The following is a 25,488-nucleotide window of genomic DNA, read 5'->3' on the forward strand; positions in this document are numbered from 1 at the left end:
TAAGGGCTTCCTAGTTTTAAAAATCCTAGCCCTAGGCCTAAGCCTAACAGTAACCCTGGGAAGGGAAATCAGCCTGGTGTTAGGCTTCTTGCCAAGGAAAAAGCCGTGAAAGCAGCCATGTTGTGGCACTTTTGCACTCCCTTTTGGATGCCTTTCACAGCTCCAGTGTGCCTGGAACTCAGGGCTTCCTGATTTTAAAAATCCTAGCCCTAGGCCGAACCCCAACCCTAAGACGAGAAAGGCAAATCAGCCAGGAATTAGGCATGTCCCCAAGGAAAAAGCTGTGGAGGCAGGCATGTTGTGGTACTTTTGCGCTCTTCTTGGCTAGTCCTTCGCAGCTGCTGTGTTCTTGGAACTCAGGGCTTTCTGGTAAATAGAGCCCTTACCCTAGGCGTAACTCAAACCTTAAGCCTAGGAAGGAAAATCAGCCTATGGTTCGGGATGGTCTCATGGAAATATCAGTGGTGGCAGCCAAGTTGCGTCACTTTTGCGCTCCCCTTGGGATGCCTTTCGCAGCTGCAGTGTGCCTGGAGCCCAGGGCTTCCTGGTTTTAAAAGTCCTAGGCCTAAGCCTAACAGTAACCCTAGGAAGGTAAATCAGCCGGGTATTAGGGTTCTTCCTAAGGGAAAAGCCGTGAAAGCAGCCATGTTGTGGCACTTCTGCACTCCCTTTGGGATGCCTTTGGCAGATGAAGTAAGCCTGGAACTCAGGGCTTCCTGGTTAAAGAAATCCAAGCCCTAGGCTGAACCCTAACCCTAACCCTAGGCAGATAAATCAGCCTAGGTATAGGGATGGTGCCAAGGAAAAAGCTGTGAAAGCTGCCATGTTGTTGCACTTTTGTACTCCCCTTGCGATGCCTTGAACAGCTGCAGTGTGCCTGGAGCTAAGGGCTTCCTAGTTTTAAAAATCCTAGCCCTAGGCCTAAGCCTAACAGTAACCCTGGGAAGGGAAATCAGCCTGGTGTTAGGCTTCTTGCCAAGGAAAAAGCCGTGAAAGCAGCCATGTTGTGGCACTTTTGCACTCCCTTTTGGATGCCTTTCACAGCTCCAGTGTGCCTGGAACTCAGGGCTTCCTGATTTTAAAAATCCTAGCCCTAGGCCGAACCCCAACCCTATGACGAGAAAGGCAAATCAGCCAGGAATTAGGCATGTCCACAAGGAAAAAGCTGTGGAGGCAGGCATGTTGTGCTACTTTTCCGCTCTTCTTGGCTAGTCCTTCGCAGCTGCTGTGTTCTTGGAACTCAGGGCTTTCTGGTTAATAGACCCTTACCCTAGGCGTAACTCAAACCTTAAGCCTAGGAAGGAAAATCAGCCTATGGTTCGGGATGGTCTCATGGAAATATCAGTGGTGGCAGCCAAGTTGCGTCACTTTTGCGCTCCCCTTGGGATGCCTTTCGCAGCTGCAGTGTGCCTGGAGCCCAGGGCTTCCTGGTTTTAAAAGTCCTAGGCCTAAGCCTAACAGTAACCCTAGGAAGGTAAATCAGCTGGGTATTAGGGTTCTTCCTAAGGGAAAAGCCTTGAAAGCAGCCATGTTGTGGCACTTCTGCACTCCCTTTGGGATGCCTTTGGCAGATGAAGTAAGCCTGGAACTCAGGGCTTCCTGGTTAAAGAAATCCAAGCCCTAGGCTGAACCCTAACCCTAACCCTAGGCAGATAAATCAGCCTAGGTATAGGGATGGTGCCAAGGAAAAAGCTGTGAAAGCTGCCATGTTGTTGCACTTTTGTACTCCCCTTGGGATGCCTTGAACAGCTGCAGTGTGCCTGGAGCTAAGGGCTTCCTAGTTTTAAAAATCCTAGCCCTAGGCCTAAGCCTAACAGTAACCCTGGGAAGGTAAATCAGCCTGGTGTTAGGCTTCTTGCCAAGGAAAAAGCCGTGAAAGCAGCCATGTTGTGGCACTTTTGCACTCCCTTTTGGATGCCTTTCACAGCTCCAGTGTGCCTGGAACTCAGGGCTTCCTGATTTTAAAAATCCTAGCCCTAGGCCGAACCCCAACCCTAAGACGAGAAAGGCAAATCAGCCAGGAATTAGGCATGTCCCCAAGGAAAAAGCTGTGAAGGCAGGCATGTTGTGGTACTTTTGCGCTCTTCTTGGCTAGTCCTTCGCAGCTGCTGTGTTCTTGGAACTCAGGGCTTTCTGGTAAATAGAGCCCTTACCCTAGGCGTAACTCAAACCTTAAGCCTAGGAAGGAAAATCAGCCTATGGTTCGGGATGGTCTCATGGAAATATCAGTGGTGGCAGCCAAGTTGCGTCACTTTTGCGCTCCCCTTGGGATGCCTTTCGCAGCTGCAGTGTGCCTGGAGCCCAGGGCTTCCTGGTTTTAAAAGTCCTAGGCCTAAGCCTAACAGTAACCCTAGGAAGGTAAATCAGCCGGGTATTAGGGTTCTTCCTAAGGGAAAAGCCGTGAAAGCAGCCATGTTGTGGCACTTCTGCACTCCCTTTGGGATGCCTTTGGCAGATGAAGTAAGCCTGGAACTCAGGGCTTCCTGGTTAAAGAAATCCAAGCCCTAGGCTGAACCCTAACCCTAACCCTAGGCAGATAAATCAGCCTAGGTATAGGGATGGTGCCAAGGAAAAAGCTGTGAAAGCTGCCATGTTGTTGCACTTTTGTACTCCCCTTGGGATGCCTTGAACAGCTGCAGTGTGCCTGGAGCTAAGGGCTTCCTAGTTTTAAAAATCCTAGCCCTAGGCCTAAGCCTAACAGTAACCCTGGGAAGGTAAATCAGCCTGGTGTTAGGCTTCTTGCCAAGGAAAAAGCCGTGAAAGCAGCCATGTTGTGGCACTTTTGCACTCCCTTTTGGATGCCTTTCACAGCTCCAGTGTGCCTGGAACTCAGGGCTTCCTGATTTTAAAAATCCTAGCCCTAGGCCGAACCCCAACCCTAAGACGAGAAAGGCAAATCAGCCAGGAATTAGGCATGTCCCCAAGGAAAAAGCTGTGAAGGCAGGCATGTTGTGGTACTTTTGCGCTCTTCTTGGCTAGTCCTTCGCAGCTGCTGTGTTCTTGGAACTCAGGGCTTTCTGGTAAATAGAGCCCTTACCCTAGGCGTAACTCAAACCTTAAGCCTAGGAAGGAAAATCAGCCTATGGTTCGGGATGGTCTCATGGAAATATCAGTGGTGGCAGCCAAGTTGCGTCACTTTTGCGCTCCCCTTGGGATGCCTTTCGCAGCTGCAGTGTGCCTGGAGCCCAGGGCTTCCTGGTTTTAAAAGTCCTAGGCCTAAGCCTAACAGTAACCCTAGGAAGGTAAATCAGCCGGGTATTAGGGTTCTTCCTAAGGGAAAAGCCGTGAAAGCAGCCATGTTGTGGCACTTCTGCACTCCCTTTGGGATGCCTTTGGCAGATGAAGTAAGCCTGGAACTCAGGGCTTCCTGGTTAAAGAAATCCAAGCCCTAGGCTGAACCCTAACCCTAACCCTAGGCAGATAAATCAGCCTAGGTATAGGGATGGTGCCAAGGAAAAAGCTGTGAAAGCTGCCATGTTGTTGCACTTTTGTACTCCCCTTGGGATGCCTTGAACAGCTGCAGTGTGCCTGGAGCTAAGGGCTTCCTAGTTTTAAAAATCCTAGCCCTAGGCCTAAGCCTAACAGTAACCCTGGGAAGGGAAATCAGCCTGGTGTTAGGCTTCTTGCCAAGGAAAAAGCCGTGAAAGCAGCCATGTTGTGGCACTTTTGCACTCCCTTTTGGATGCCTTTCACAGCTCCAGTGTGCCTGGAACTCAGGGCTTCCTGCTTTTAAAAATCCTAGCCCTAGGCCGAACCCCAACCCTAAGACGAGAAAGGCAAATCAGCCAGGAATTAGGCATGTCCCCAAGGAAAAAGCTGTGGAGGCAGGCATGTTGTGGTACTTTTGCGCTCTTCTTGGCTAGTCCTTCGCAGCTGCTGTGTTCTTGGAACTCAGGGCTTTCTGGTAAATAGAGCCCTTACCCTAGGCGTAACTCAAACCTTAAGCCTAGGAAGGAAAATCAGCCTATGGTTCGGGATGGTCTCATGGAAATATCAGTGGTGGCAGCCAAGTTGCGTCACTTTTGCGCTCCCCTTGGGATGCCTTTCGCAGCTGCAGTGTGCCTGGAGCCCAGGGCTTCCTGGTTTTAAAAGTCCTAGGCCTAAGCCTAACAGTAACCCTAGGAAGGTAAATCAGCCGGGTATTAGGGTTCTTCCTAAGGGAAAAGCCGTGAAAGCAGCCATGTTGTGGCACTTCTGCACTCCCTTTGGGATGCCTTTGGCAGATGAAGTAAGCCTGGAACTCAGGGCTTCCTGGTTAAAGAAATCCAAGCCCTAGGCTGAACCCTAACCCTAACCCTAGGCAGATAAATCAGCCTAGGTATAGGGATGGTGCCAAGGAAAAAGCTGTGAAAGCTGCCATGTTGTTGCACTTTTGTACTCCCCTTGCGATGCCTTGAACAGCTGCAGTGTGCCTGGAGCTAAGGGCTTCCTAGTTTTAAAAATCCTAGCCCTAGGCCTAAGCCTAACAGTAACCCTGGGAAGGGAAATCAGCCTGGTGTTAGGCTTCTTGCCAAGGAAAAAGCCGTGAAAGCAGCCATGTTGTGGCACTTTTGCACTCCCTTTTGGATGCCTTTCACAGCTCCAGTGTGCCTGGAACTCAGGGCTTCCTGATTTTAAAAATCCTAGCCCTAGGCCGAACCCCAACCCTATGACGAGAAAGGCAAATCAGCCAGGAATTAGGCATGTCCACAAGGAAAAAGCTGTGGAGGCAGGCATGTTGTGCTACTTTTCCGCTCTTCTTGGCTAGTCCTTCGCAGCTGCTGTGTTCTTGGAACTCAGGGCTTTCTGGTTAATAGACCCTTACCCTAGGCGTAACTCAAACCTTAAGCCTAGGAAGGAAAATCAGCCTATGGTTCGGGATGGTCTCATGGAAATATCAGTGGTGGCAGCCAAGTTGCGTCACTTTTGCGCTCCCCTTGGGATGCCTTTCGCAGCTGCAGTGTGCCTGGAGCCCAGGGCTTCCTGGTTTTAAAAGTCCTAGGCCTAAGCCTAACAGTAACCCTAGGAAGGTAAATCAGCCGGGTATTAGGGTTCTTCCTAAGGGAAAAGCCTTGAAAGCAGCCATGTTGTGGCACTTCTGCACTCCCTTTGGGATGCCTTTGGCAGATGAAGTAAGCCTGGAACTCAGGGCTTCCTGGTTAAAGAAATCCAAGCCCTAGGCTGAACCCTAACCCTAACCCTAGGCAGATAAATCAGCCTAGGTATAGGGATGGTGCCAAGGAAAAAGCTGTGAAAGCTGCCATGTTGTTGCACTTTTGTACTCCCCTTGGGATGCCTTGAACAGCTGCAGTGTGCCTGGAGCTAAGGGCTTCCTAGTTTTAAAAATCCTAGCCCTAGGCCTAAGCCTAACAGTAACCCTGGGAAGGGAAATCAGCCTGGTGTTAGGCTTCTTGCCAAGGAAAAAGCCGTGAAAGCAGCCATGTTGTGGCACTTTTGCACTCCCTTTTGGATGCCTTTCACAGCTCCAGTGTGCCTGGAACTCAGGGCTTCCTGATTTTAAAAATCCTAGCCCTAGGCCGAACCCCAGCCCTAAGACGAGAAAGGCAAATCAGCCAGGAATTAGGCATGTCCCCAAGGAAAAAGCTGTGGAGGCAGGCATGTTGTGGTACTTTTGCGCTCTTCTTGGGTAGTCCTTCGCAGCTGCTGTGTTCTTGGAACTCAGGGCTTTCTGGTAAATAGAGCCCTTACCCTAGGCGTAACTCAAACCTTAAGCCTAGGAAAGAAAATCAGCCTATGATTCGGGATGGTCTCATGGAAATATCAGTGGTGGCAGCCAAGTTGCGTCACTTTTGTGCTCCCCTTGGGATGCCTTTCGCAGCGTCAGTGTGCCTGGAGCCCAGGGCTTCCTGGTTTTAAAAGTCCTAGGCCTAAGCCTAACAGTAACCCTAGGAAGGTAAATCAGCCGGGTATTAGGGTTCTTCCTAAGGGAAAAGCCGTGAAAGCAGCCATGTTGTGGCACTTCTGCACTCCCTTTGGGATGCCTTTGGCAGATGAAGTAAGCCTGGAACTCAGGGCTTCCTGGTTAAAGAAATCCAAGCCCTAGGCTGAACCCTAACCCTAACCCTAGGCAGATAAATCAGCCTAGGTATAGGGATGGTGCCAAGGAAAAAGCTGTGAAAGCTGCCATGTTGTTGCACTTTTGTACTCCCCTTGCGATGCCTTGAACAGCTGCAGTGTGCCTGGAGCTCAGGGCTTCCTAGTTTTAAAAATCCTAGCCCTAGGCCTAAGCCTAACAGTAACCCTGGGAAGGTAAATCAGCCTGGTGTTAGGCTTCTTGCCAAGGAAAAAGCCGTGAAAGCAGCCATGTTGTGGCACTTTTGCACTCCCTTTTGGATGCCTTTCACAGCTCCAGTGTGCCTGGAACTCAGGGCTTCCTGATTTTAAAAATCCTAGCCCTAGGCCGAACCCCAACCCTAAGACGAGAAAGGCAAATCAGCCAGGAATTAGGCATGTCCCCAAGGAAAAAGCTGTGGAGGCAGGCATGTTGTGGTACTTTTGCGCTCTTCTTGGCTAGTCCTTCGCAGCTGCTGTGTTCTTGGAACTCAGGGCTTTCTGGTAAATAGAGCCCTTACCCTAGGCGTAACTCAAACCTTAAGCCTAGGAAGGAAAATCAGCCTATGGTTCGGGATGGTCTCATGGAAATATCAGTGGTGGCAGCCAAGTTGCGTCACTTTTGCGCTCCCCTTGGGATGCCTTTCGCAGCTGCAGTGTGCCTGGAGCCCAGGGCTTCCTGGTTTTAAAAGTCCTAGGCCTAAGCCTAACAGTAACCCTAGGAAGGTAAATCAGCCGGGTATTAGGGTTCTTCCTAAGGGAAAAGCCGTGAAAGCAGCCATGTTGTGGCACTTCTGCACTCCCTTTGGGATGCCTTTGGCAGATGAAGTAAGCCTGGAACTCAGGGCTTCCTGGTTAAAGAAATCCAAGCCCTAGGCTGAACCCTAACCCTAACCCTAGGCAGATAAATCAGCCTAGGTATAGGGATGGTGCCAAGGAAAAAGCTGTGAAAGCTGCCATGTTGTTGCACTTTTGTACTCCCCTTGGGATGCCTTGAACAGCTGCAGTGTGCCTGGAGCTAAGGGCTTCCTAGTTTTAAAAATCCTAGCCCTAGGCCTAAGCCTAACAGTAACCCTGGGAAGGTAAATCAGCCTGCTGTTAGGCTTCTTGCCAAGGAAAAAGCCATGAAAGCAGCCATGTTGTGGCACTTTTGCACTCCCTTTTGGATGCCTTTCACAGCTCCAGTGTGCCTGGAACTCAGGGCTTCCTGATTTTAAAAATCCTAGCCCTAGGCCGAACCCCAACCCTAAGACGAGAAAGGCAAATCAGCCAGGAATTAGGCATGTCCCCAAGGAAAAAGCTGTGGAGGCAGGCATGTTGTGGTACTTTTGCGCTCTTCTTGGGTAGTCCTTCGCAGCTGCTGTGTTCTTGGAACTCAGGGCTTTCTGGTTAATGGACCTTTACCCTAGGCGTAACTCAAACCTTAAGCCTAGGAAGGAAAATCAGCCTATGGTTCGGGATGGTCTCATGGAAATATCAGTGGTGGCAGCCAAGTTGCGTCACTTTTGCGCTCCCCTTGGGATGCCTTTCGCAGCGTCAGTGTGCCTGGAGCCCAGGGCTTCCTGGTTTTAAAAGTCCTAGGCCTAAGCCTAACAGTAACCCTAGGAAGGTAAATCAGCCGGGTATTAGGGTTCTTCCTAAGGGAAAAGCCGTGAAAGCAGCCATGTTGTGGCACTTCTGCACTCCCTTTGGGATGCCTTTGGCAGATGAAGTAAGCCTGGAACTCAGGGCTTCCTGGTTAAAGAAATCCAAGCCCTAGGCTGAAGCCTAACCCTAACCCTAGGCAGATAAATCAGCCTAGGTATAGGGATGGTGCCAAGGAAAAAGCTGTGAAAGCTGCCATGTTGTTGCACTTTTGTACTCCCCTTGGGATGCCTTGAACAGCTGCAGTGTGCCTGGAGCTAAGGGCTTCCTAGTTTTAAAAATCCTAGCCCTAGGCCTAAGCCTAACAGTAACCCTGGGAAGGTAAATCAGCCTGGTGTTAGGCTTCTTGCCAAGGAAAAAGCCGTGAAAGCAGCCATGTTGTGGCACTTTTGCACTCCCTTTTGGATGCCTTTCACAGCTCCAGTGTGCCTGGAACTCAGGGCTTCCTGATTTTAAAAATCCTAGCCCTAGGCCGAACCCCAACCCTAAGACGAGAAAGGCAAATCAGCCAGGAATTAGGCATGTCCCCAAGGAAAAAGCTGTGGAGGCAGGCATGTTGTGGTACTTTTGCGCTCTTCTTGGCTAGTCCTTCGCAGCTGCTGTGTTCTTGGAACTCAGGGCTTTCTGGTAAATAGAGCCCTTACCCTAGGCGTAACTCAAACCTTAAGCCTAGGAAGGAAAATCAGGCTATGGTTCGGGATGGTCTCATGGAAATATCAGTGGTGGCAGCCAAGTTGCGTCACTTTTGCGCTCCCCTTGGGATGCCTTTCGCAGCTGCAGTGTGCCTGGAGCCCAGGGCTTCCTGGTTTTAAAAGTCCTAGGCCTAAGCCTTACAGTAACCCTAGGAAGGTAAATCAGCCGGGTATTAGGGTTCTTCCTAAGGGAAAAGCCGTGAAAGCAGCCATGTTGTGGCACTTCTGCACTCCCTTTGGGATGCCTTTGGCAGATGAAGTAAGCCTGGAACTCAGGGCTTCCTGGTTAAAGAAATCCAAGCCCTAGGCTGAACCCTAACCCTAACCCTAGGCAGATAAATCAGCCTAGGTATAGGGATGGTGCCAAGGAAAAAGCTGTGAAAGCTGCCATGTTGTTGCACTTTTGTACTCCCCTTGGGATGCCTTGAACAGCTGCAGTGTGCCTGGAGCTAAGGGCTTCCTAGTTTCAAAAATCCTAGCCCTAGGCCTAAGCCTAACAGTAACCCTGGGAAGGGAAAACAGCCTGGTGTTAGGCTTCTTGCCAAGGAAAAAGCCGTGAAAGCAGCCATGTTGTGGCACTTTTGCACTCCCTTTTGGATGCCTTTCACAGCTCCAGTGTGCCTGGAACTCAGGGCTTCCTGATTTTAAAAATCCTAGCCCTAGGCCGAACCCCAACCCTATGACGAGAAAGGCAAATCAGCCAGGAATTAGGCATGTCCCCAAGGAAAAAGCTGTGGAGGCAGGCATGTTGTGGTACTTTTGCGCTCTTCTTGGCTAGTCCTTCGCAGCTGCTGTGTTCTTGGAACTCAGGGCTTTCTGGTAAATAGAGCTCTTACACTAGGCGTAACACGAACCTTAACCCTAGGAAGGAAAATCAGCCTATGGTTCGGCATGGTCTCTTGGAAATATCAGTGGTGGCAGCCAAGTTGCGTCACTTTTGCGCTCCCCTTGGGATGCCTTTCGCAGCTGCAGTGTGCCTGGAGCCCAGGGCTTCCTGGTTTTAAAAGTCCTAGGCCTAAGCCTAACAGTAACCCTAGGAAGGTAAATCAGCCGGGTATTAGGGTTCTTCCTAAGGGAAAAGCCGTGAAAGCAGCCATGTTGTGGCACTTCTGCACTCCCTTTGGGATGCCTTTGGCAGATGAAGTAAGCCTGGAACTCAGGGCTTCCTGGTTAAAGAAATCCAAGCCCTAGGCTGAACCCTAACCCTAACCCTAGGCAGATAAATCAGCCTAGGTATAGGGATGGTGCCAAGGAAAAGCTGTGAAAGCTGCCATGTTGTTGCACTTTTGTACTCCCCTTGGGATGCCTTGAACAGCTGCAGTGTGCCTGGAGCCCAGGGCTTCCTAGTTTTAAAAATCCTAGCCCTAGGCCTAAGCCTAACAGTAACCCTGGGAAGGTAAATCAGCCTGGTGTTAGGCTTCTTGCCAAGGAAAAAGCCGTGAAAGCAGCCATGTTGTGGCACTTCTGCACTCCCTTTGGGATGCCTTTGGCAGATGAAGTAAGCCTGGAACTCAGGGCTTCCTGGTTAAAGAAATCCAAGCCCTAGGCTGAACCCTAACCCTAACCCTAGGCAGATAAATCAGCCTAGGTATAGGGATGGTGCCAAGGAAAAAGGTGTGAAAGCTGCCATGTTGTTGCACTTTTGTACTCCCCTTGGGATGCCTTGAACAGCTGCAGTGTGCCTGGAGCTAAGGGCTTCCTAGTTTTAAAAATCCTAGCCCTAGGCCTAAGCCTAACAGTAACCCTGGGAAGGGAAATCAGCCTGGTGTTAGGCTTCTTGCCAAGGAAAAAGCCGTGAAAGCAGCCATGTTGTGGCACTTTTGCACTCCCTTTTGGATGCCTTTCACAGCTCCAGTGTGCCTGGAACTCAGGGCTTCCTGATTTTAAAAATCCTAGCCCTAGGCCGAACCCCAACCCTATGACGAGAAAGGCAAATCAGCCAGGAATTAGGCATGTCCCCAAGGAAAAAGCTGTGGAGGCAGGCATGTTGTGCTACTTTTGAGCTCTTCTTGGCTAGTCCTTCGCAGCTGCTGTGTTCTTGGAACTCAGGGCTTTCTGGTAAATAGAGCCCTTACCCTAGGCGTAACTCAAACCTTAAGCCTAGGAAAGAAAATCAGCCTATGGTTCGGGATGGTCTCATGGAAATATCAGTGGTGGCAGCCAAGTTGCGTCACTTTTGCGCTCCCCTTGGGATGCCTTTCGCAGCGTCAGTGTGCCTGGAGCCCAGGGCTTCCTGGTTTTAAAAGTCCTAGGCCTAAGCCTAACAGTAACCCTAGGAAGGTAAATCAGCCGGGTATTAGGGTTCTTCCTAAGGGAAAAGCCATGAAAGCAGCCATGTTGTGGCACTTCTGCACTCCCTTTGGGATGCCTTTGGCAGATGAAGTAAGCCTGGAACTCAGGGCTTCCTGGTTAAAGAAATCCAAGCCCTAGGCTGAACCCTAACCCTAACCCTAGGCAGATAAATCAGCCTAGGTATAGGGATGGTGCCAAGGAAAAAGCTGTGAAAGCTGCCATGTTGTTGCACTTTTGTACTCCCCTTGGGATGCCTTGAACAGCTGCAGTGTGCCTGGAGCTAAGGGCTTCCTAGTTTTAAAAATCCTAGCCCTAGGCCTAAGCCTAACAGTAACCCTGGGAAGGTAAATCAGCCTGGTGTTAGGCTTCTTGCCAAGGAAAAAGCCGTGAAAGCAGCCATGTTGTGGCACTTTTGCACTCCCTTTTGGATGCCTTTCACAGCTCCAGTGTGCCTGGAACTCAGGGCTTCCTGATTTAAAAATCCTAGCCCTAGGCCGAACCCCAACCCTAAGACGAGAAAGGCAAATCAGCCAGGAATTAGGCATGTCCCCAAGGAAAAAGCTGTGGAGGCAGGCATGTTGTGGTACTTTTGCGCTCTTCTTGGCTAGTCCTTCGCAGCTGCTGTGTTCTTGGAACTCAGGGCTTTCTGGTTAATAGAACCCTTACCCTAGGCGTAACTCAAACCTTAACCCTAGGAAGGAAAATCAGCCTATGGTTCGGGATGGTCTCATGGAAATATCAGTGGTGGCAGCCAAGTTGTGTCACTTTTGCGCTCCCCTTGGGATGCCTTTCGCAGCTGCAGTGTGCCTGGAGCCCAGGGCTTCCTGGTTTTAAAAGTCCTAGGCCTAAGCCTAACAGTAACCCTAGGAAGGTAAATCAGCCAGGTATTAGGGTTCTTCCTAAGGGAAAAGCCGTGAAAGCAGCCATGTTGTGGCACTTCTGCACTCCCTTTGGGATGCCTTTGGCAGATGAAGTAAGCCTGGAACTCAGGGCTTCCTGGTTAAAGAAATCCAAGCCCTAGGCTGAAGCCTAACCCTAACCCTAGGCAGATAAATCAGCCTAGGTATAGGGATGGTGCCAAGGAAAAAGCTGTGAAAGCTGCCATGTTGTTGCACTTTTGTACTCCCCTTGGGATGCCTTGAACAGCTGCAGTGTGCCTGGAGCTAAGGGCTTCCTAGTTTTAAAAATCCTAGCCCTAGGCCTAAGCCTAACAGTAACCCTGGGAAGGTAAATCAGCCTGGTGTTAGGCTTCTTGCCAAGGAAAAAGCCGTGAAAGCAGCCATGTTGTGGCACTTTTGCACTCCCTTTTGGATGCCTTTCACAGCTCCAGTGTGCCTGGAACTCAGGGCTTCCTGATTTAAAAATCCTAGCCCTAGGCCGAACCCCAACCCTAAGACGAGAAAGGCAAATCAGCCAGGAATTAGGCATGTCCCCAAGGAAAAAGCTGTGGAGGCAGGCATGTTGTGGTACTTTTGCGCTCTTCTTGGGTAGTCCTTCGCAGCTGCTGTGTTCTTGGAACTCAGGGCTTTCTGGTTAATTGACCCTTACCCTAGGCGTAACTCAAACCTTAAGCCTAGGAAGGAAAATCAGCCTATGGTTCGGGATGGTCTCATGGAAATATCAGTGGTGGCAGCCAAGTTGCGTCACTTTTGCGCTCCCCTTGGGATGCCTTTCGCAGCTGCAGTGTGCCTGGAGCCCAGGGCTTCCTGGTTTTAAAAGTCCTAGGCCTAAGCCTAACAGTAACCCTAGGAAGGTAAATCAGCCGGGTATTAGGGTTCTTCCTAAGGGAAAAGCCGTGAAAGCAGCCATGTTGTGGCACTTCTGCACTCCCTTTGGGATGCCTTTGGCAGATGAAGTAAGCCTGGAACTCAGGGCTTCCTGGTTAAAGAAATCCAAGCCCTAGGCTGAACCCTAACCCTAACCCTAGGCAGATAAATCAGCCTAGGTATAGGGATGGTGCCAAGGAAAAAGCTGTGAAAGCTGCCATGTTGTTGCACTTTTGTACTCCCCTTGGGATGCCTTGAACAGCTGCAGTGTGCCTGGAGCTAAGGGCTTCCTAGTTTTAAAAATCCTAGCCCTAGGCCTAAGCCTAACAGTAACCCTGGGAAGGTAAATCAGCCCGGTGTTAGGCTTCTTGCCAAGGAAAAAGCCGTGAAAGCAGCCATGTTGTGGCACTTTTGCACTCCCTTTTGGATGCCTTTCACAGCTGCAGTGTGCCTGGAACTCAGGGCTTCCTGATTTTAAAAATCCTAGCCCTAGGCCGAACCCCAACCCTAAGACAAGAGAGGCAAATCAGCCAGGAATTAGGCATGTCCCCAAGGAAAATGCTGTGGAGGCAGGCATGTTGTGCTACTTTTGCGCTCTTCTTGGCTAGTCCTTCGCAGCTGCTGTGTTCTTGGAACTCAGGGCTTTCTGGTTAATAGACCCTTACCCTAGGCGTAACTCAAACCTTAAGCCTAGGAAGGAAAATCAACCTATGGTTCGGGATGGTCTCATGGAAATATCAGTGGTGGCAGCCAAGTTGCGTCACTTTTGCGCTCCCCTTGGGATGCCTTTCGCAGCTGCAGTGTGCCTGGAGCCCAGGGCTTCCTGGTTTTAAAAGTCCTAGGCCTAAGCCTAACAGTAACCCTAGGAAGGTAAATCAGCCAGGTATTAGGGTTCTTCCTAAGGGAAAAGCCGTGAAAGCAGCCATGTTGTGGCACTTCTGCACTCCCTTTGGGATGCCTTTGGCAGATGAAGTAAGCCTGGAACTCAGGGCTTCCTGGTTAAAGAAATCCAAGCCCTAGGCTGAAGCCTAACCCTAACCCTAGGCAGATAAATCAGCCTAGGTATAGGGATGGTGCCAAGGAAAAAGCTGTGAAAGCTGCCATGTTGTTGCACTTTTGTACTCCCCTTGGGATGCCTTGAACAGCTGCAGTGTGCCTGGAGCTAAGGGCTTCCTAGTTTTAAAAATCCTAGCCCTAGGCCTAAGCCTAACAGTAACCCTGGGAAGGTAAATCAGCCCGGTGTTAGGCTTCTTGCCAAGGAAAAAGCCGTGAAAGCAGCCATGTTGTGGCACTTTTGCACTCCCTTTTGGATGCCTTTCACAGCTCCAGTGTGCCTGGAACTCAGGGCTTCCTGATTTTAAAAATCCTAGCCCTAGGCCGAACCCCAACCCTAAGACGAGAAAGGCAAATCAGCCAGGAATTAGGCATGTCCCCAAGGAAAAAGCTGTGGAGGCAGGCATGTTGTGGTACTTTTGCGCTCTTCTTGGCTAGTCCTTCGCAGCTGCTGTGTTCTTGGAACTCAGGGCTTTCTGGTTAATAGAAGCCTTACCCTAGGCGTAACTCAAACCTTAAGCCTAGGAAGGAAAATCAGCCTATGGTTCGGGATGGTCTCATGGAAATATCAGTGGTGGCAGCCAAGTTGCGTCACTTTTGCGCTCCCCTTGGGATGCCTTTCGCAGCTGCAGTGTGCCTGGAGCCCAGGGCTTCCTGGTTTTAAAAGTCCTAGGCCTAAGCCTAACAGTAACCCTAGGAAGGTAAATCAGCCGGGTATTAGGGTTCTTCCTAAGGGAAAAGCCGTGAAAGCAGCCATGTTGTGGCACTTCTGCACTCCCTTTGGGATGCCTTTGGCAGATGAAGTAAGCCTGGAACTCAGGGCTTCCTGCTTAAAGAAATCCAAGCCCTAGGCTGAACCCTAACCCTAACCCTAGGCAGATAAATCAGCCTAGGTATAGGGATGGTGCCAAGGAAAAAGCTGTGAAAGCTGCCATGTTGTTGCACTTTTGTACTCCCCTTGGGATGCCTTGAACAGCTGCAGTGTGCCTGGAGCTAAGGGCTTCCTAGTTTCAAAAATCCTAGCCCTAGGCCTAAGCCTAACAGTAACCCTGGGAAGGTAAATCAGCCTGGTGTTAGGCTTCTTGCCAAGGAAAAAGCCGTGAAAGCAGCCATGTTGTGGCACTTTTGCACTCCCTTTTGGATGCCTTTCACAGCTCCAGTGTGCCTGGAACTCAGGGCTTCCTGATTTTAAAAATCCTAGCCCTAGGCCGAACCCCAACCCTAAGACGAGAAAGGCAAATCAGCCAGGAATTAGGCATGTCCCCAAGGAAAAAGCTGTGGAGGCAGGCATGTTGTGGTACTTTTGCGCTCTTCTTGGCTAGTCCTTCACAGCTGCTGTGTTCTTGCAACTCAGGGCTTTCTGGTAAGTAGAACCCTTACCCTAGGCGTAACTCAAACCTTAAGCCTAGGAAGGAAAATCAGCCTATGGTTCGGGATGGTGTCATGGAAATATCAGTGGTGGCAGCCAAGTTGCGTCACCTTTGCGCTCCCCTTGGGATGCCTTTCGCAGCTGCAGTGTGCCTGGAGCCCAGGGCTTCCTGGTTTTAAAAGTCCTAGGCCTAAGCCTAACAGTAACCCTAGGAAGGTAAATCAGCCAGGTATTAGGGTTCTTCCTAAGGGAAAAGCCGTGAAAGCAGCCATGTTGTGGCACTTCTGCACTCCCTTTGGGATGCCTTTGGCAGATGAAGTAAGCCTGGAACTCAGGGCTTCCTGGTTAAAGAAATCCAAGCCCTAGGCTGAACCCTAACCCTAACCCTAGGCAGATAAATCAGCCTAGGTATAGGGATGGTGCCAAGGAAAAAGCTGTGAAAGCTGCCATGTTGTTGCACTTTTGTACTCCCCTTGGGATGCCTTGAACAGCTGCAGTGTGCCTGGAGCTCAGGGCTTCCTAGTTTTAAAAATCCTAGCCCTAGGCCTAAGCCTAACAGTAACCCTGGGAAGGTAAATCAGCCCGGTGTTAGGCTTCTTGCCAAGGAAAAAGCCGTGAAAGCAGCCATGTTGTGGCACTTTTGCACTCCCTTTTGGATGCCTTTCACAGCTCCAGTGTGCCTGGAACTCAGGGCTTCCTGATTTTAAAAATCCTAGCCCTAGGCCGAACCCCAACCCTAAGACGAGAAAGGCAAATCAGCCAGGAATTAGGCATGTCCCCAAGGAAAAAGCTGTGGAGGCAGGCATGTTGTGGTACTTTTGCGCTCTTCTTGGCTAGTCCTTCGCAGCTGCTGTGTTCTTGGAACTCAGGGCTTTCTGGTTAATAGAAGCCTTACCCTAGGCGTAACTCAAACCTTAAGCCTAGGAAGGAAAATCAGCCTATGGTTCGGGATGGTCTCATGGAAATATCAGTGGTGGCAGCCAAGTTGCGTCACTTTTGCGCTCCCCTTGGGATGCCTTTCGCAGCGTCAATGTGCCTGGAGCCCAGGGCTTCCTGGTTTTAAAAGTCCTAGGCCTAAGCCTAACAGTAACCCTAGGAAGGTAAATCAGCCGGGTATTAGGGTTCTTCCTAAGGGAAAAGCCGTGAAAGCAGCCATGTTGTGGCACTTCTGCACTCCCTTTGGGATGCCTTTGGCAGATGAAGTAAGCCTGGAACTCAGGGCTTCCTGGTTAAAGAAATCCAAGCCCTAGGCTGAACCCTAACCCTAACCCTAGGCAGATAAATCAGCCTAGGTATAGGGATGGTGCCAAGGAAAAAGCTGTGAAAGCTGCCATGTTGTTGCACTTTTGTACTCCCCTTGGGATGCCTTGAACAGCTGCAGTGTGCCTGGAGCTAAGGGCTTCCTAGTTTTAAAAATCCTAGCCCTAGGCCTAAGCCTAACAGTAACCCTGGGAAGGTAAATCAGCCTGGTGTTAGGCTTCTTGCCAAGGAAAAAGCCGTGAAAGCAGCCATGTTGTGGCACTTTTGCACTCCTTTTTGGATGCCTTTCACAGCTCCAGTGTGCCTGGAACTCAGGGCTTCCTGATTTTAAAAATCCTAGCCCTAGGCCGAACCCCAACCCTAAGACGAGAAAGGCAAATCAGCCAGGAATTAGGCATGTCCCCAAGGAAAAAGCTGTGGAGGCAGGCATGTTGTGGTACTTTTGCGCTCTTCTTGGCTAGTCCTTCGCAGCTGCTGTGTTCTTGGAACTCAGGGCTTTCTGGTTAATAGAACGCTTACCCTAGGCGTAACTCAAACCTTAAGCCTAGGAAGGAAAATCAGCCTATGGTTCGGGATGGTCTCATGGAAATATCAGTGGTGGCAGCCAAGTTGCGTCACTTTTGCGCTCCCCTTGGGATGCCTTTCGCAGCTGCAGTGTGCCTGGAGCCCAGGGCTTCCTGGTTTTAAAAGTCCTAGGCCTAAGCCTAACAGTAACCCTAGGAAGGTAAATCAGCCGGGTATTAGGGTTCTTCCTAAGGGAAAAGCCGTGAAAGCAGCCATGTTGTGGCACTTCTGCACTCCCTTTGGGATGCCTTTGGCAGATGAAGTAAGCCTGGAACTCAGGGCTTCCTGGTTAAAGAAATCCAAGCCCTAGGCTGAACCGTAACCCTAACCCTAGGCAGATAAATCAGCCTAGGTATAGGGATGGTGCCAAGGAAAAAGCTGTGAAAGCTGCCATGTTGTTGCACTTTTGTACTCCCCTTGGGATGCCTTGAACAGCTGCAGTGTGCCTGGAGCTAAGGGCTTCCTAGTTTTAAAAATCCTAGCCCTAGGCCTAAGCCTAACAGTAACCCTGGGAAGGTAAATCAGCCTGGTGTTAGGCTTCTTGCCAAGGAAAAAGCCGTGAAAGCAGCCATGTTGTGGCACTTTTGCACTCCCTTTTGGATGCCTTTCACAGCTCCAGTGTGCCTGGAACTCAGGGCTTCCTGATTTTAAAAATCCTAGCCCTAGGCCGAACCCCAACCCTAAGACGAGAAAGGAAAATCAGCCAGGAATTAGGCATGTGTCCAAGGAAAAAGCTGTGGAGGCAGGCATGTTGTGGTACTTTTGCGCTCTTCTTGGCTAGTCCTTCGCAGCTGCTGTGTTCTTGGAACTCAGGGCTTTCTGGTTAATAGAGCCCTTACCCTAGGCGTAACTCAAACCTTAAGCCTAGGAAGGAAAATCAGCCTATGGTTCGGGATGGTCTCATGGAAATATCAATGGTGGCAGCCAAGTTGCGTCACTTTTGCGCTCCCCTTGGGATGCCTTTCGCAGCTGCAGTGTGCCTGGAGCCCAGGGCTTCCTGGTTTTAAAAGTCCTAGGCCTAAGCCTAACAGTAACCCTAGGAAGGTAAATCAGCCGGGTATTAGGGGTCTTCCTAAGGGAAAAGCCGTGAAAGCAGCCATGTTGTGGCACTTCTGCACTCCCTTTGGGATGCCTTTGGCAGATGAAGTAAGCCTGGAACTCAGGGCTTCCTGGTTAAAAAAATGCAAGCCCTAGTCTGAAGCCTAACCCTAACCCTAGGCAGATAAATCAGCCTAGGTATAGGGATGGTGCCAAGGAAAAAGCTGTGAAAGCTGCCATGTTGTTGCACTTTTGTACTCCCCTTGGGATGCCTTGAACAGCTGCAGTGTGCCTGGAGCTAAGGGCTTCCTAGTTTTAAAAATCCTAGCCCTAGGCCTAAGCCTAACAGTAACCCTGGGAAGGTAAATCAGCCTGGTGTTAGGCTTCTTGCCAAGGAAAAAGCCGTGAAAGCAGCCATGTTGTGGCACTTTTGCACTCCCTTTTGGATGCCTTTCACAGCTCCAGTGTGCCTGGAACTCAGGGCTTCCTGATTTTAAAAATCCTAGCCCTAGGCCGAACCCCAACCCTAAGACGAGAAAGGCAAATCAGCCAGGAATTAGGCATGTCCCCAAGGAAAAAGCTGTGGAGGCAGGCATGTTGTGGTACTTTTGCGCTCTTCTTGGCTAGTCCTTCGCAGCTGCTGTGTTCTTGGAACTCAGGGCTTTCTGGTAAATAGAAGCCTTACCCTAGGCGTAACTCAAACCTTAAGCCTAGGAAGGAAAATCAGCCTATGGTTCGGGATGGTCTCATGGAAATATCAATGGTGGCAGCCAAGTTGCGTCACTTTTGCGCTCCCCTTGGGATGCCTTTCGCAGCTGCAGTGTGCCTGGAGCCCAGGGCTTCCTGGTTTTAAAAGTCCTAGGCCTAAGCCTAACAGTAACCCTAGGAAGGTAAACCAGCCGGGTATTAGGGTTCTTCCTAAGGGAAAAGCCGTGAAAGCAGCCATGTTGTGGCACTTCTGCACTCCCTTTGGGATGCCTTTGGCAGATGAAGTAAGCCTGGAACTCAGGGCTTCCTGGTTAAAGAAATCCAAGCCCTAGGCTGAACCCTAACCCTAACCCTAGGCAGATAAATCAGCCTAGGTATAGGGATGGTGCCAAGAAAAAAGGTGTGAAAGCTGCCATGTTGTTGTCCTTTTGTACTCCCCTTGGGATGCCTTGAACAGCTGCAGTGTGCCGGGAGCCCAGGGCTTCCTAGTTTTAAAAATCCTAGCCCTAGGCCTAAGCCTAACAGTAACCCTGGGAAGGTAAATCAGCCGGGTATTAGGGTTCTTCCTAAGGGAAAAGCCGTGAAAGCAGCCATGTTGTGGCACTTCTGCACTCCCTTTGGGATGCCTTTGGCAGATGAAGTAAGCCTGGAACTCAGGGCTTCCTGGTTAAAGAAATCCAAGCCCTAGGCTGAACCCTAACCCTAACCCTAGGCAGATAAATCAGCCTAGGTATAGGGATGGTGCCAAGGAAAAAGCTGTGAAAGCTGCCATGTTGTTGCACTTTTGTACTCCCCTTGGGATGCCTTGAACAGCTGCAGTGTGCCTGGAGCCCAGGGCTTCCTAGTTTTAAAAATCCTAGCCCTAGGCCTAAGCCTAACAGTAACCCTGGGAAGGCAAATCAGCCTGGTGTTAGGCTTCTTGCCAAGGAAAAAGCCGTGAAAGCAGCCATGTTGTGGCACTTTTGCACTCCCTTTTGGATGCCTTTCACAGCTCCAGTGTGCCTGGAACTCAGGGCTTCCTGATTTTAAAAATCCTAGCCCTAGGCCGAACCCCAGCCCTAAGACGAGAAAGGCAAATCAACCAGGAATTAGGCATGTCCCCAAGGAAAAAGCTGTGGAGGCAGGCATGTTGTGTTACTTTTGCGCTCTTCTTGGCTAGTCCTTCGCAGCTGCTGTGTTCTTGGAACTCAGGGCTTTCTGGTTAATAGAACCCTTACCCTAGGCGTAACTCAAACCTTAAGCCTAGGAAGGAAAATCAGCCTATGGTTCGGGATGGTCTCATGGAAATATCAGTGGTGGCAGCCAAGTTGCGTCACTTTTGCGCTCCCCTTGGGATGCCTTTCGCAGCTGCAGTGTGCCTGGAGCCCAGGGCTTCCTGGTTTTAAAAGTCCTAGGCCTAAGCCTAACAGTAACCCTAGGAAGGTAAATCAGCCGGGTATTAGGGTTCTTCCTAAGGGAAAAGCCGTGAAAGCAGCCATGTTGTGGCACTTCTGCACTCCCTTTGGGATGCCTTTGGCAGATGAAGTAAGCCTGGAACTCAGGGCTTCCTGGTTAAAGAAATCCAAGCCCTAGGCTGAACCCTAACCCTAACCCTAGGCAGATAAATCAGCCTAGGTATAGGGATGGTGCCAAGGAAAAAGCTGTGAAAGCTGCCATGTTGTTGCACTTTTGTACTCCCCTTGGGATGCCTTGAACAGCTGCAGTGTGCCTGGAGCTAAGGGCTTCCTAGTTTTAAAAATCCTAGCCCTAGGCCTAAGCCTAACAGTAACCCTGGGAAGGTAAATCAGCCTGGTGTTAGGCTTCTTGCCAAGGAAAAAGCCGTGAAAGCAGCCATGTTGTGGCACTTTTGCACTCCCTTTTGGATGCCTTTCACAGCTCCAGTGTGCCTGGAACTTAGGGCTTCCTGATTTTAAAAATCCTAGCCCTAGGCCGAACCCCAACCCTAAGACGAGAAAGGCAAATCAGCCAGGAATTAGGCATGTCCCCAAGGAAAAAGCTGTGGAGGCAGGCATGTTGTGGTACTTTTGCGCTCTTCTTGGCTAGTCCTTCGCAGCTGCTGTGTTCTTGGAACTCAGGGCTTTCTGGTTAATAGAGCCCTTACCCTAGGCGTAACTCAAACCTTAACCCTAGGAAGGAAAATCAGCCTATGGTTCGGGATGGTCTCATGGAAATATCAATGGTGGCAGCCAAGTTGCGTCACTTTTGCGCTCCCCTTGGGATGCCTTTCGCAGCTGCAGTGTGCCTGGAGCCCAGGGCTTCCTGGTTTTAAAAGTCCTAGGCCTAAGCCTAACAGTAACCCTAGGAAGGTAAATCAGCCGGGTATTAGGGTTCCTCCTAAGGGAAAAGCCGTGAAAGCAGCCATGTTGTGGCACTTCTGCACTCCCTTTGGGATGCCTTTGGCAGATGAAGTAAGCCTGGAACTCAGGGCTTCCTGGTTAAAGAAATGCAAGCCCTAGTCTGAACCCTAACCCTAACCCTAGGCAGATAAATCAGCCTAGGTATAGGGATGGTGCCAAGGAAAAACCTGTGAAAGCTGCCATGTTGTTGCACTTTTGTACTCCCCTTGGGATGCCTTGAACAGCTGCAGTGTGCCTGGAGCTAAGGGCTTCCTAGTTTTAAAAATCCTAGCCCTAGGCCTAAGCCTAACAGTAACCCTGGGAAGGTAAATCAGCCTGGTGTTAGGCTTCTTGCCAAGGAAAAAGCCGTGAAAGCAGCCATGTTGTGGCACTTTTGCACTCCCTTTTGGATGCCTTTCACAGCTCCAGTGTGCCTGGAACTCAGGGCTTCCTGATTTTAAAAATCCTAGCCCTAGGCCGAACCCCAACCCTAAGACGAGAAAGGCAAATCAGCCAGGAATTAGGCATGTCCCCAAGGAAAAAGCTGTGGAGGCAGGCATGTTGTGGTACTTTTGCGCTCTTCTTGGCTAGTCCTTCACAGCTGCTGTGTTCTTGGAACTCAGGGCTTTCTGGTAAATAGAAGCCTTACCCTAGGCGTAACTCAAACCTTAAGCCTAGGAAGGAAAATCAGCCTATGGTTCGGGATGGTCTCATGGAAATATCAGTGGTGGCAGCCAAGTTGCGTCACTTTTGCGCTCCCCTTGGGATGCCTTTCGCAGCTGCAGTGTGCCTGGAGCCCAGGGCTTCCTGGTTTTAAAAGTCCTAGGCCTAAGCCTAACAGTAACCCTAGGAAGGTAAATCAGCCGGGTATTAGGGTTCTTCCTAAGGGAAAAGCCGTGAAAGCAGCCATGTTGTGGCACTTCTGCACTCCCTTTGGGATGCCTTTGGCAGATGAAGTAAGCCTGGAACTCAGGGCTTCCTGGTTAAAGAAATCCAAGCCCTAGGCTGAACCCTAACCCTAACCCTAGGCAGATAAATCAGCCTAGGTATAGGGATGGTGCCAAGAAAAAAGGTGTGAAAGCTGCCATGTTGTTGTACTTTTGTACTCCCCTTGGGATGCCTTGAACAGCTGCAGTGTGCCGGGAGCCCAGGGCTTCCTAGTTTTAAAAATCCTAGCCCTAGGCCTAAGCCTAACAGTAACCCTGGGAATGTAAATCAGCCGGGTATTAGGGTTCTTCCTAAGGGAAAAGCCGTGAAAGCAGCCATGTTGTGGCACTTCTGCACTCCCTTTGGGATGCCTTTGGCAGATGAAGTAAGCCTGGAACTCAGGGCTTCCTGGTTAAAGAAATCCAAGCCCTAGGCTGAACCCTAACCCTAACCCTAGGCAGATAAATCAGCCTAGGTATAGGGATGGTGCCAAGGAAAAAGCTGTGAAAGCTGCCATGTTGTTGCACTTTTGTACTCCCCTTGGGATGCCTTGAACAGCTGCAGTGTGCCTGGAGCCCAGGGCTTCCTAGTTTTAAAAATCCTAGCCCTAGGCCTAAGCCTAACAGTAACCCTGGGAAGGTAAATCAGCCTGGTGTTAGGCTTCTTGCCAAGGAAAAAGCCGTGAAAGCAGCCATGTTGTGGCACTTTTGCACTCCCTTTTGGATGCCTTTCACAGCTCCAGTGTGCCTGGAACTCAGGGCTTCCTGATTTTAAAAATCCTAGCCCTAGGCCGAACCCCAACACTAAGACGAGAAAGGCAAATCAGCCAGGAATTAGGCATGTCCCCAAGGAAAAAGCTGTGGAGGCAGGCATGTTGTGGTACTTTTGCGCTCTTCTTGGCTAGTCCTTCGCAGCTGCTGTGTTCTTGGAACTCAGGGCTTTCTGGTTAATAGAACCCTTACCCTAGGCGTAACTCAAACCTTAACCCTAGGAAGGAAAATCAGCCTATGGTTCGGGATGGTCTCATGGAAATATCAGTGGTGGCAGCCAAGTTGCGTCACTTTTGCGCTCCCCTTGGGATGCCTTTCGCAGCTGCAGTGTGCCTGGAGCCCAGGGTTTCCTGGTTTTAAAAGTCCTAGGCCTAAGCCTAACTGTAACCCTAGGAAGGTAAATCAGCCGGGTATTAGGGTTCTTCCTAAGGGAAAAGCCGTGAAAGCAGCCATGTTGTGGCACTTCTGCACTCCCTTTGGGATGCCTTTGGCAGATGAAGTAAGCCTGGAACTCAGGGCTTCCTGGTTAAAGAAATCCAAGCCCTAGGCTGAACCCTAACCCTAACCCTAGGCAGATAAATCAGCCTAGGTATAGGGATGGTGCCAAGGAAAAAGCTGTGAAAGCTGCCATGTTGTTGCACTTTTGTACTCCCCTTGGGATGCCTTGAACAGCTGCAGTGTGCCTGGAGCTAAGGGCTTCCTAGTTTTAAAAATCCTAGCCCTAGGCCTAAGCCTAACAGTAACCCTGGGAAGGCAAATCAGCCTGGTGTTAGGCTTCTTGCCAAGGAAAAAGCCGTGAAAGCAGCCATGTTGTGGCACTTTTGCACTCCCTTTTGGATGCCTTTCACAGCTCCAGTGTGCCTGGAACTCAGGGCTTCCTGATTTTAAAAATCCTAGCCCTAGGCCGAACCCCAACCCTAAGACGAGAAAGGCAAATCAGCCAGGATTTAGGCATGTCCCCAAGGAAAAAGCTGTGGAGGCAGGCATGTTGTGGTACTTTTGCGCTCTTCTTGGCTAGTCCTTCGCAGCTGCTGTGTTCTTGGAACTCAGGGCTTTCTGGTTAATAGACCCTTACCCTAGGCGTAACTCAAACCTTAACCCTAGGAAGGAAAATCAGGCTATGGTTCGGGATGGTCTCATGGAAATATCAGTGGTGGCAGCCAAGTTGCGTCACTTTTGCGCTCCCCTTGGGATGCCTTTCGCAGCTGCAGTGTGCCTGGAGCCCAGGGCTTCCTGGTTTTAAAAGTCCTAGGCCTAAGCCTAACAGTAACCCTAGGAAGGTAAATCAGCCGGGTATTAGGGTTCCTCCTAAGGGAAAAGCCGTGAAAGCAGCCATGTTGTGGCACTTCTGCACTCCCTTTGGGATGCCTTTGGCAGATGAAGTAAGCCTGGAACTCAGGGCTTCCTGGTTAAAAAAATCCAAGCCCTAGTCTGAAGCCTAACCCTAACCCTAGGCAGATAAATCAGCCTAGGTATAGGGATGGTGCCAAGGAAAAACCTGTGAAAGCTGCCATGTTGTTGCACTTTTGTACTCCCCTTGGGATGCCTTGAACAGCTGCAGTGTGCCTGGAGCTAAGGGCTTCCTAGTTTTAAAAATCCTAGCCCTAGGCCTAAGCCTAACAGTAACCCTGGGAAGGTAAATCAGCCTGGTGTTAGGCTTCTTGCCAAGGAAAAAGCCGTGAAAGCAGCCATGTTGTGGCACTTTTGCACTCCCTTTTGGATGCCTTTCACAGCTCCAGTGTGCCTGGAACTCAGGGCTTCCTGATTTTAAAAATCCTAGCCCTAGGCCGAACCCCAACCCTAAGACGAGAAAGGCAAATCAGCCAGGAATTAGGCATGTCCCCAAGGAAAAAGCTGTGGAGGCAGGCATGTTGTGCTACTTTTGCGCTCTTCTTGGGTAGTCCTTCACAGCTGCTGTGTTCTTGGAACTCAGGGCTTTCTGGCAAATAGAAGCCTTACCCTAGGCGTAACTCAAACCTTAAGCCTAGGAAGGAAAATCAGCCTATGGTTCGGGATGGTCTCATGGAAATATCAATGGTGGCAGACAAGTTGCGTCACTTTTGCGCTCCCCTTGGGATGCCTTTCGCAGCTGCAGTGTGCCTGGAGCCCAGGGCTTCCTGGTTTAAAAAGTCCTAGGCCTAAGCCTAACAGTAACCCTAGGAAGGTAAACCAGCCGGGTATTAGGGTTCTTCCTAAGGGAAAAGCCGTGAAAGCAGCCATGTTGTGGCACTTCTGCACTCCCTTTGGGATGCCTTTGGCAGATGAAGTAAGCCTGGAACTCAGGGCTTCCTGGTTAAAGAAATCCAAGCCCTAGGCTGAACCCTAACCCTAACCCTAGGCAGATAAATCAGCCTAGGTATAGGGATGGTGCCAAGAAAAAAGCTGTGAAAGCTGCCATGTTGTTGTACTTTTGTACTCCCCTTGGGATGCCTTGAACAGCTGCAGTGTGCCGGGAGCCCAGGGCTTCCTAGTTTTAAAAATCCTAGCCCTAGGCCTAAGCCTAACAGTAACCCTGGGAAGGTAAATCAGCCGGGTATTAGGGTTCTTCCTAAGGGAAAAGCCGTGAAAGCAGCCATGTTGTGGCACTTTTGCACTCCCTTTGGGATGCCTTTGGCAGATGAAGTAAGCCTGGAACTCAGGGCTTCCTGGTTAAAGAAATCCAAGCCCTAGGCTGAAGCCTAACCCTAACCCTAGGCAGATAAATCAGCCTTTGTATAGGAATGGTGCCAAGGAAAAACCTGTGAAAGCTGCCATGTTGTTGCACTTTTGTACTCCCCTTGGGATGCCTTGAACAGCTGCAGTGTGTCTGGAGCCAGGGCTTCCTAGTTTTAAAAATCCTAGCCCTAGGCCTAAGCCTAACAGTAACCCTGGGAAGGTAAATCAGCCTGGTGTTAGGCTTCTTGCCAAGGAAAAAGCCGTGAAAGCAGCCATGTTGTGGCACTTTTGCACTCCCTTTTGGATGCCTTTCGCAGCTCCAGTGTGCCTGGAACTCAGGGCTTCCTGATTTTAAAAATCCTA

Source organism: Ammospiza caudacuta, chromosome 27 (assembly GCF_027887145.1).
Source record: "Ammospiza caudacuta isolate bAmmCau1 chromosome 27, bAmmCau1.pri, whole genome shotgun sequence".
NCBI lineage: Eukaryota > Metazoa > Chordata > Aves > Passeriformes > Passerellidae > Ammospiza > Ammospiza caudacuta.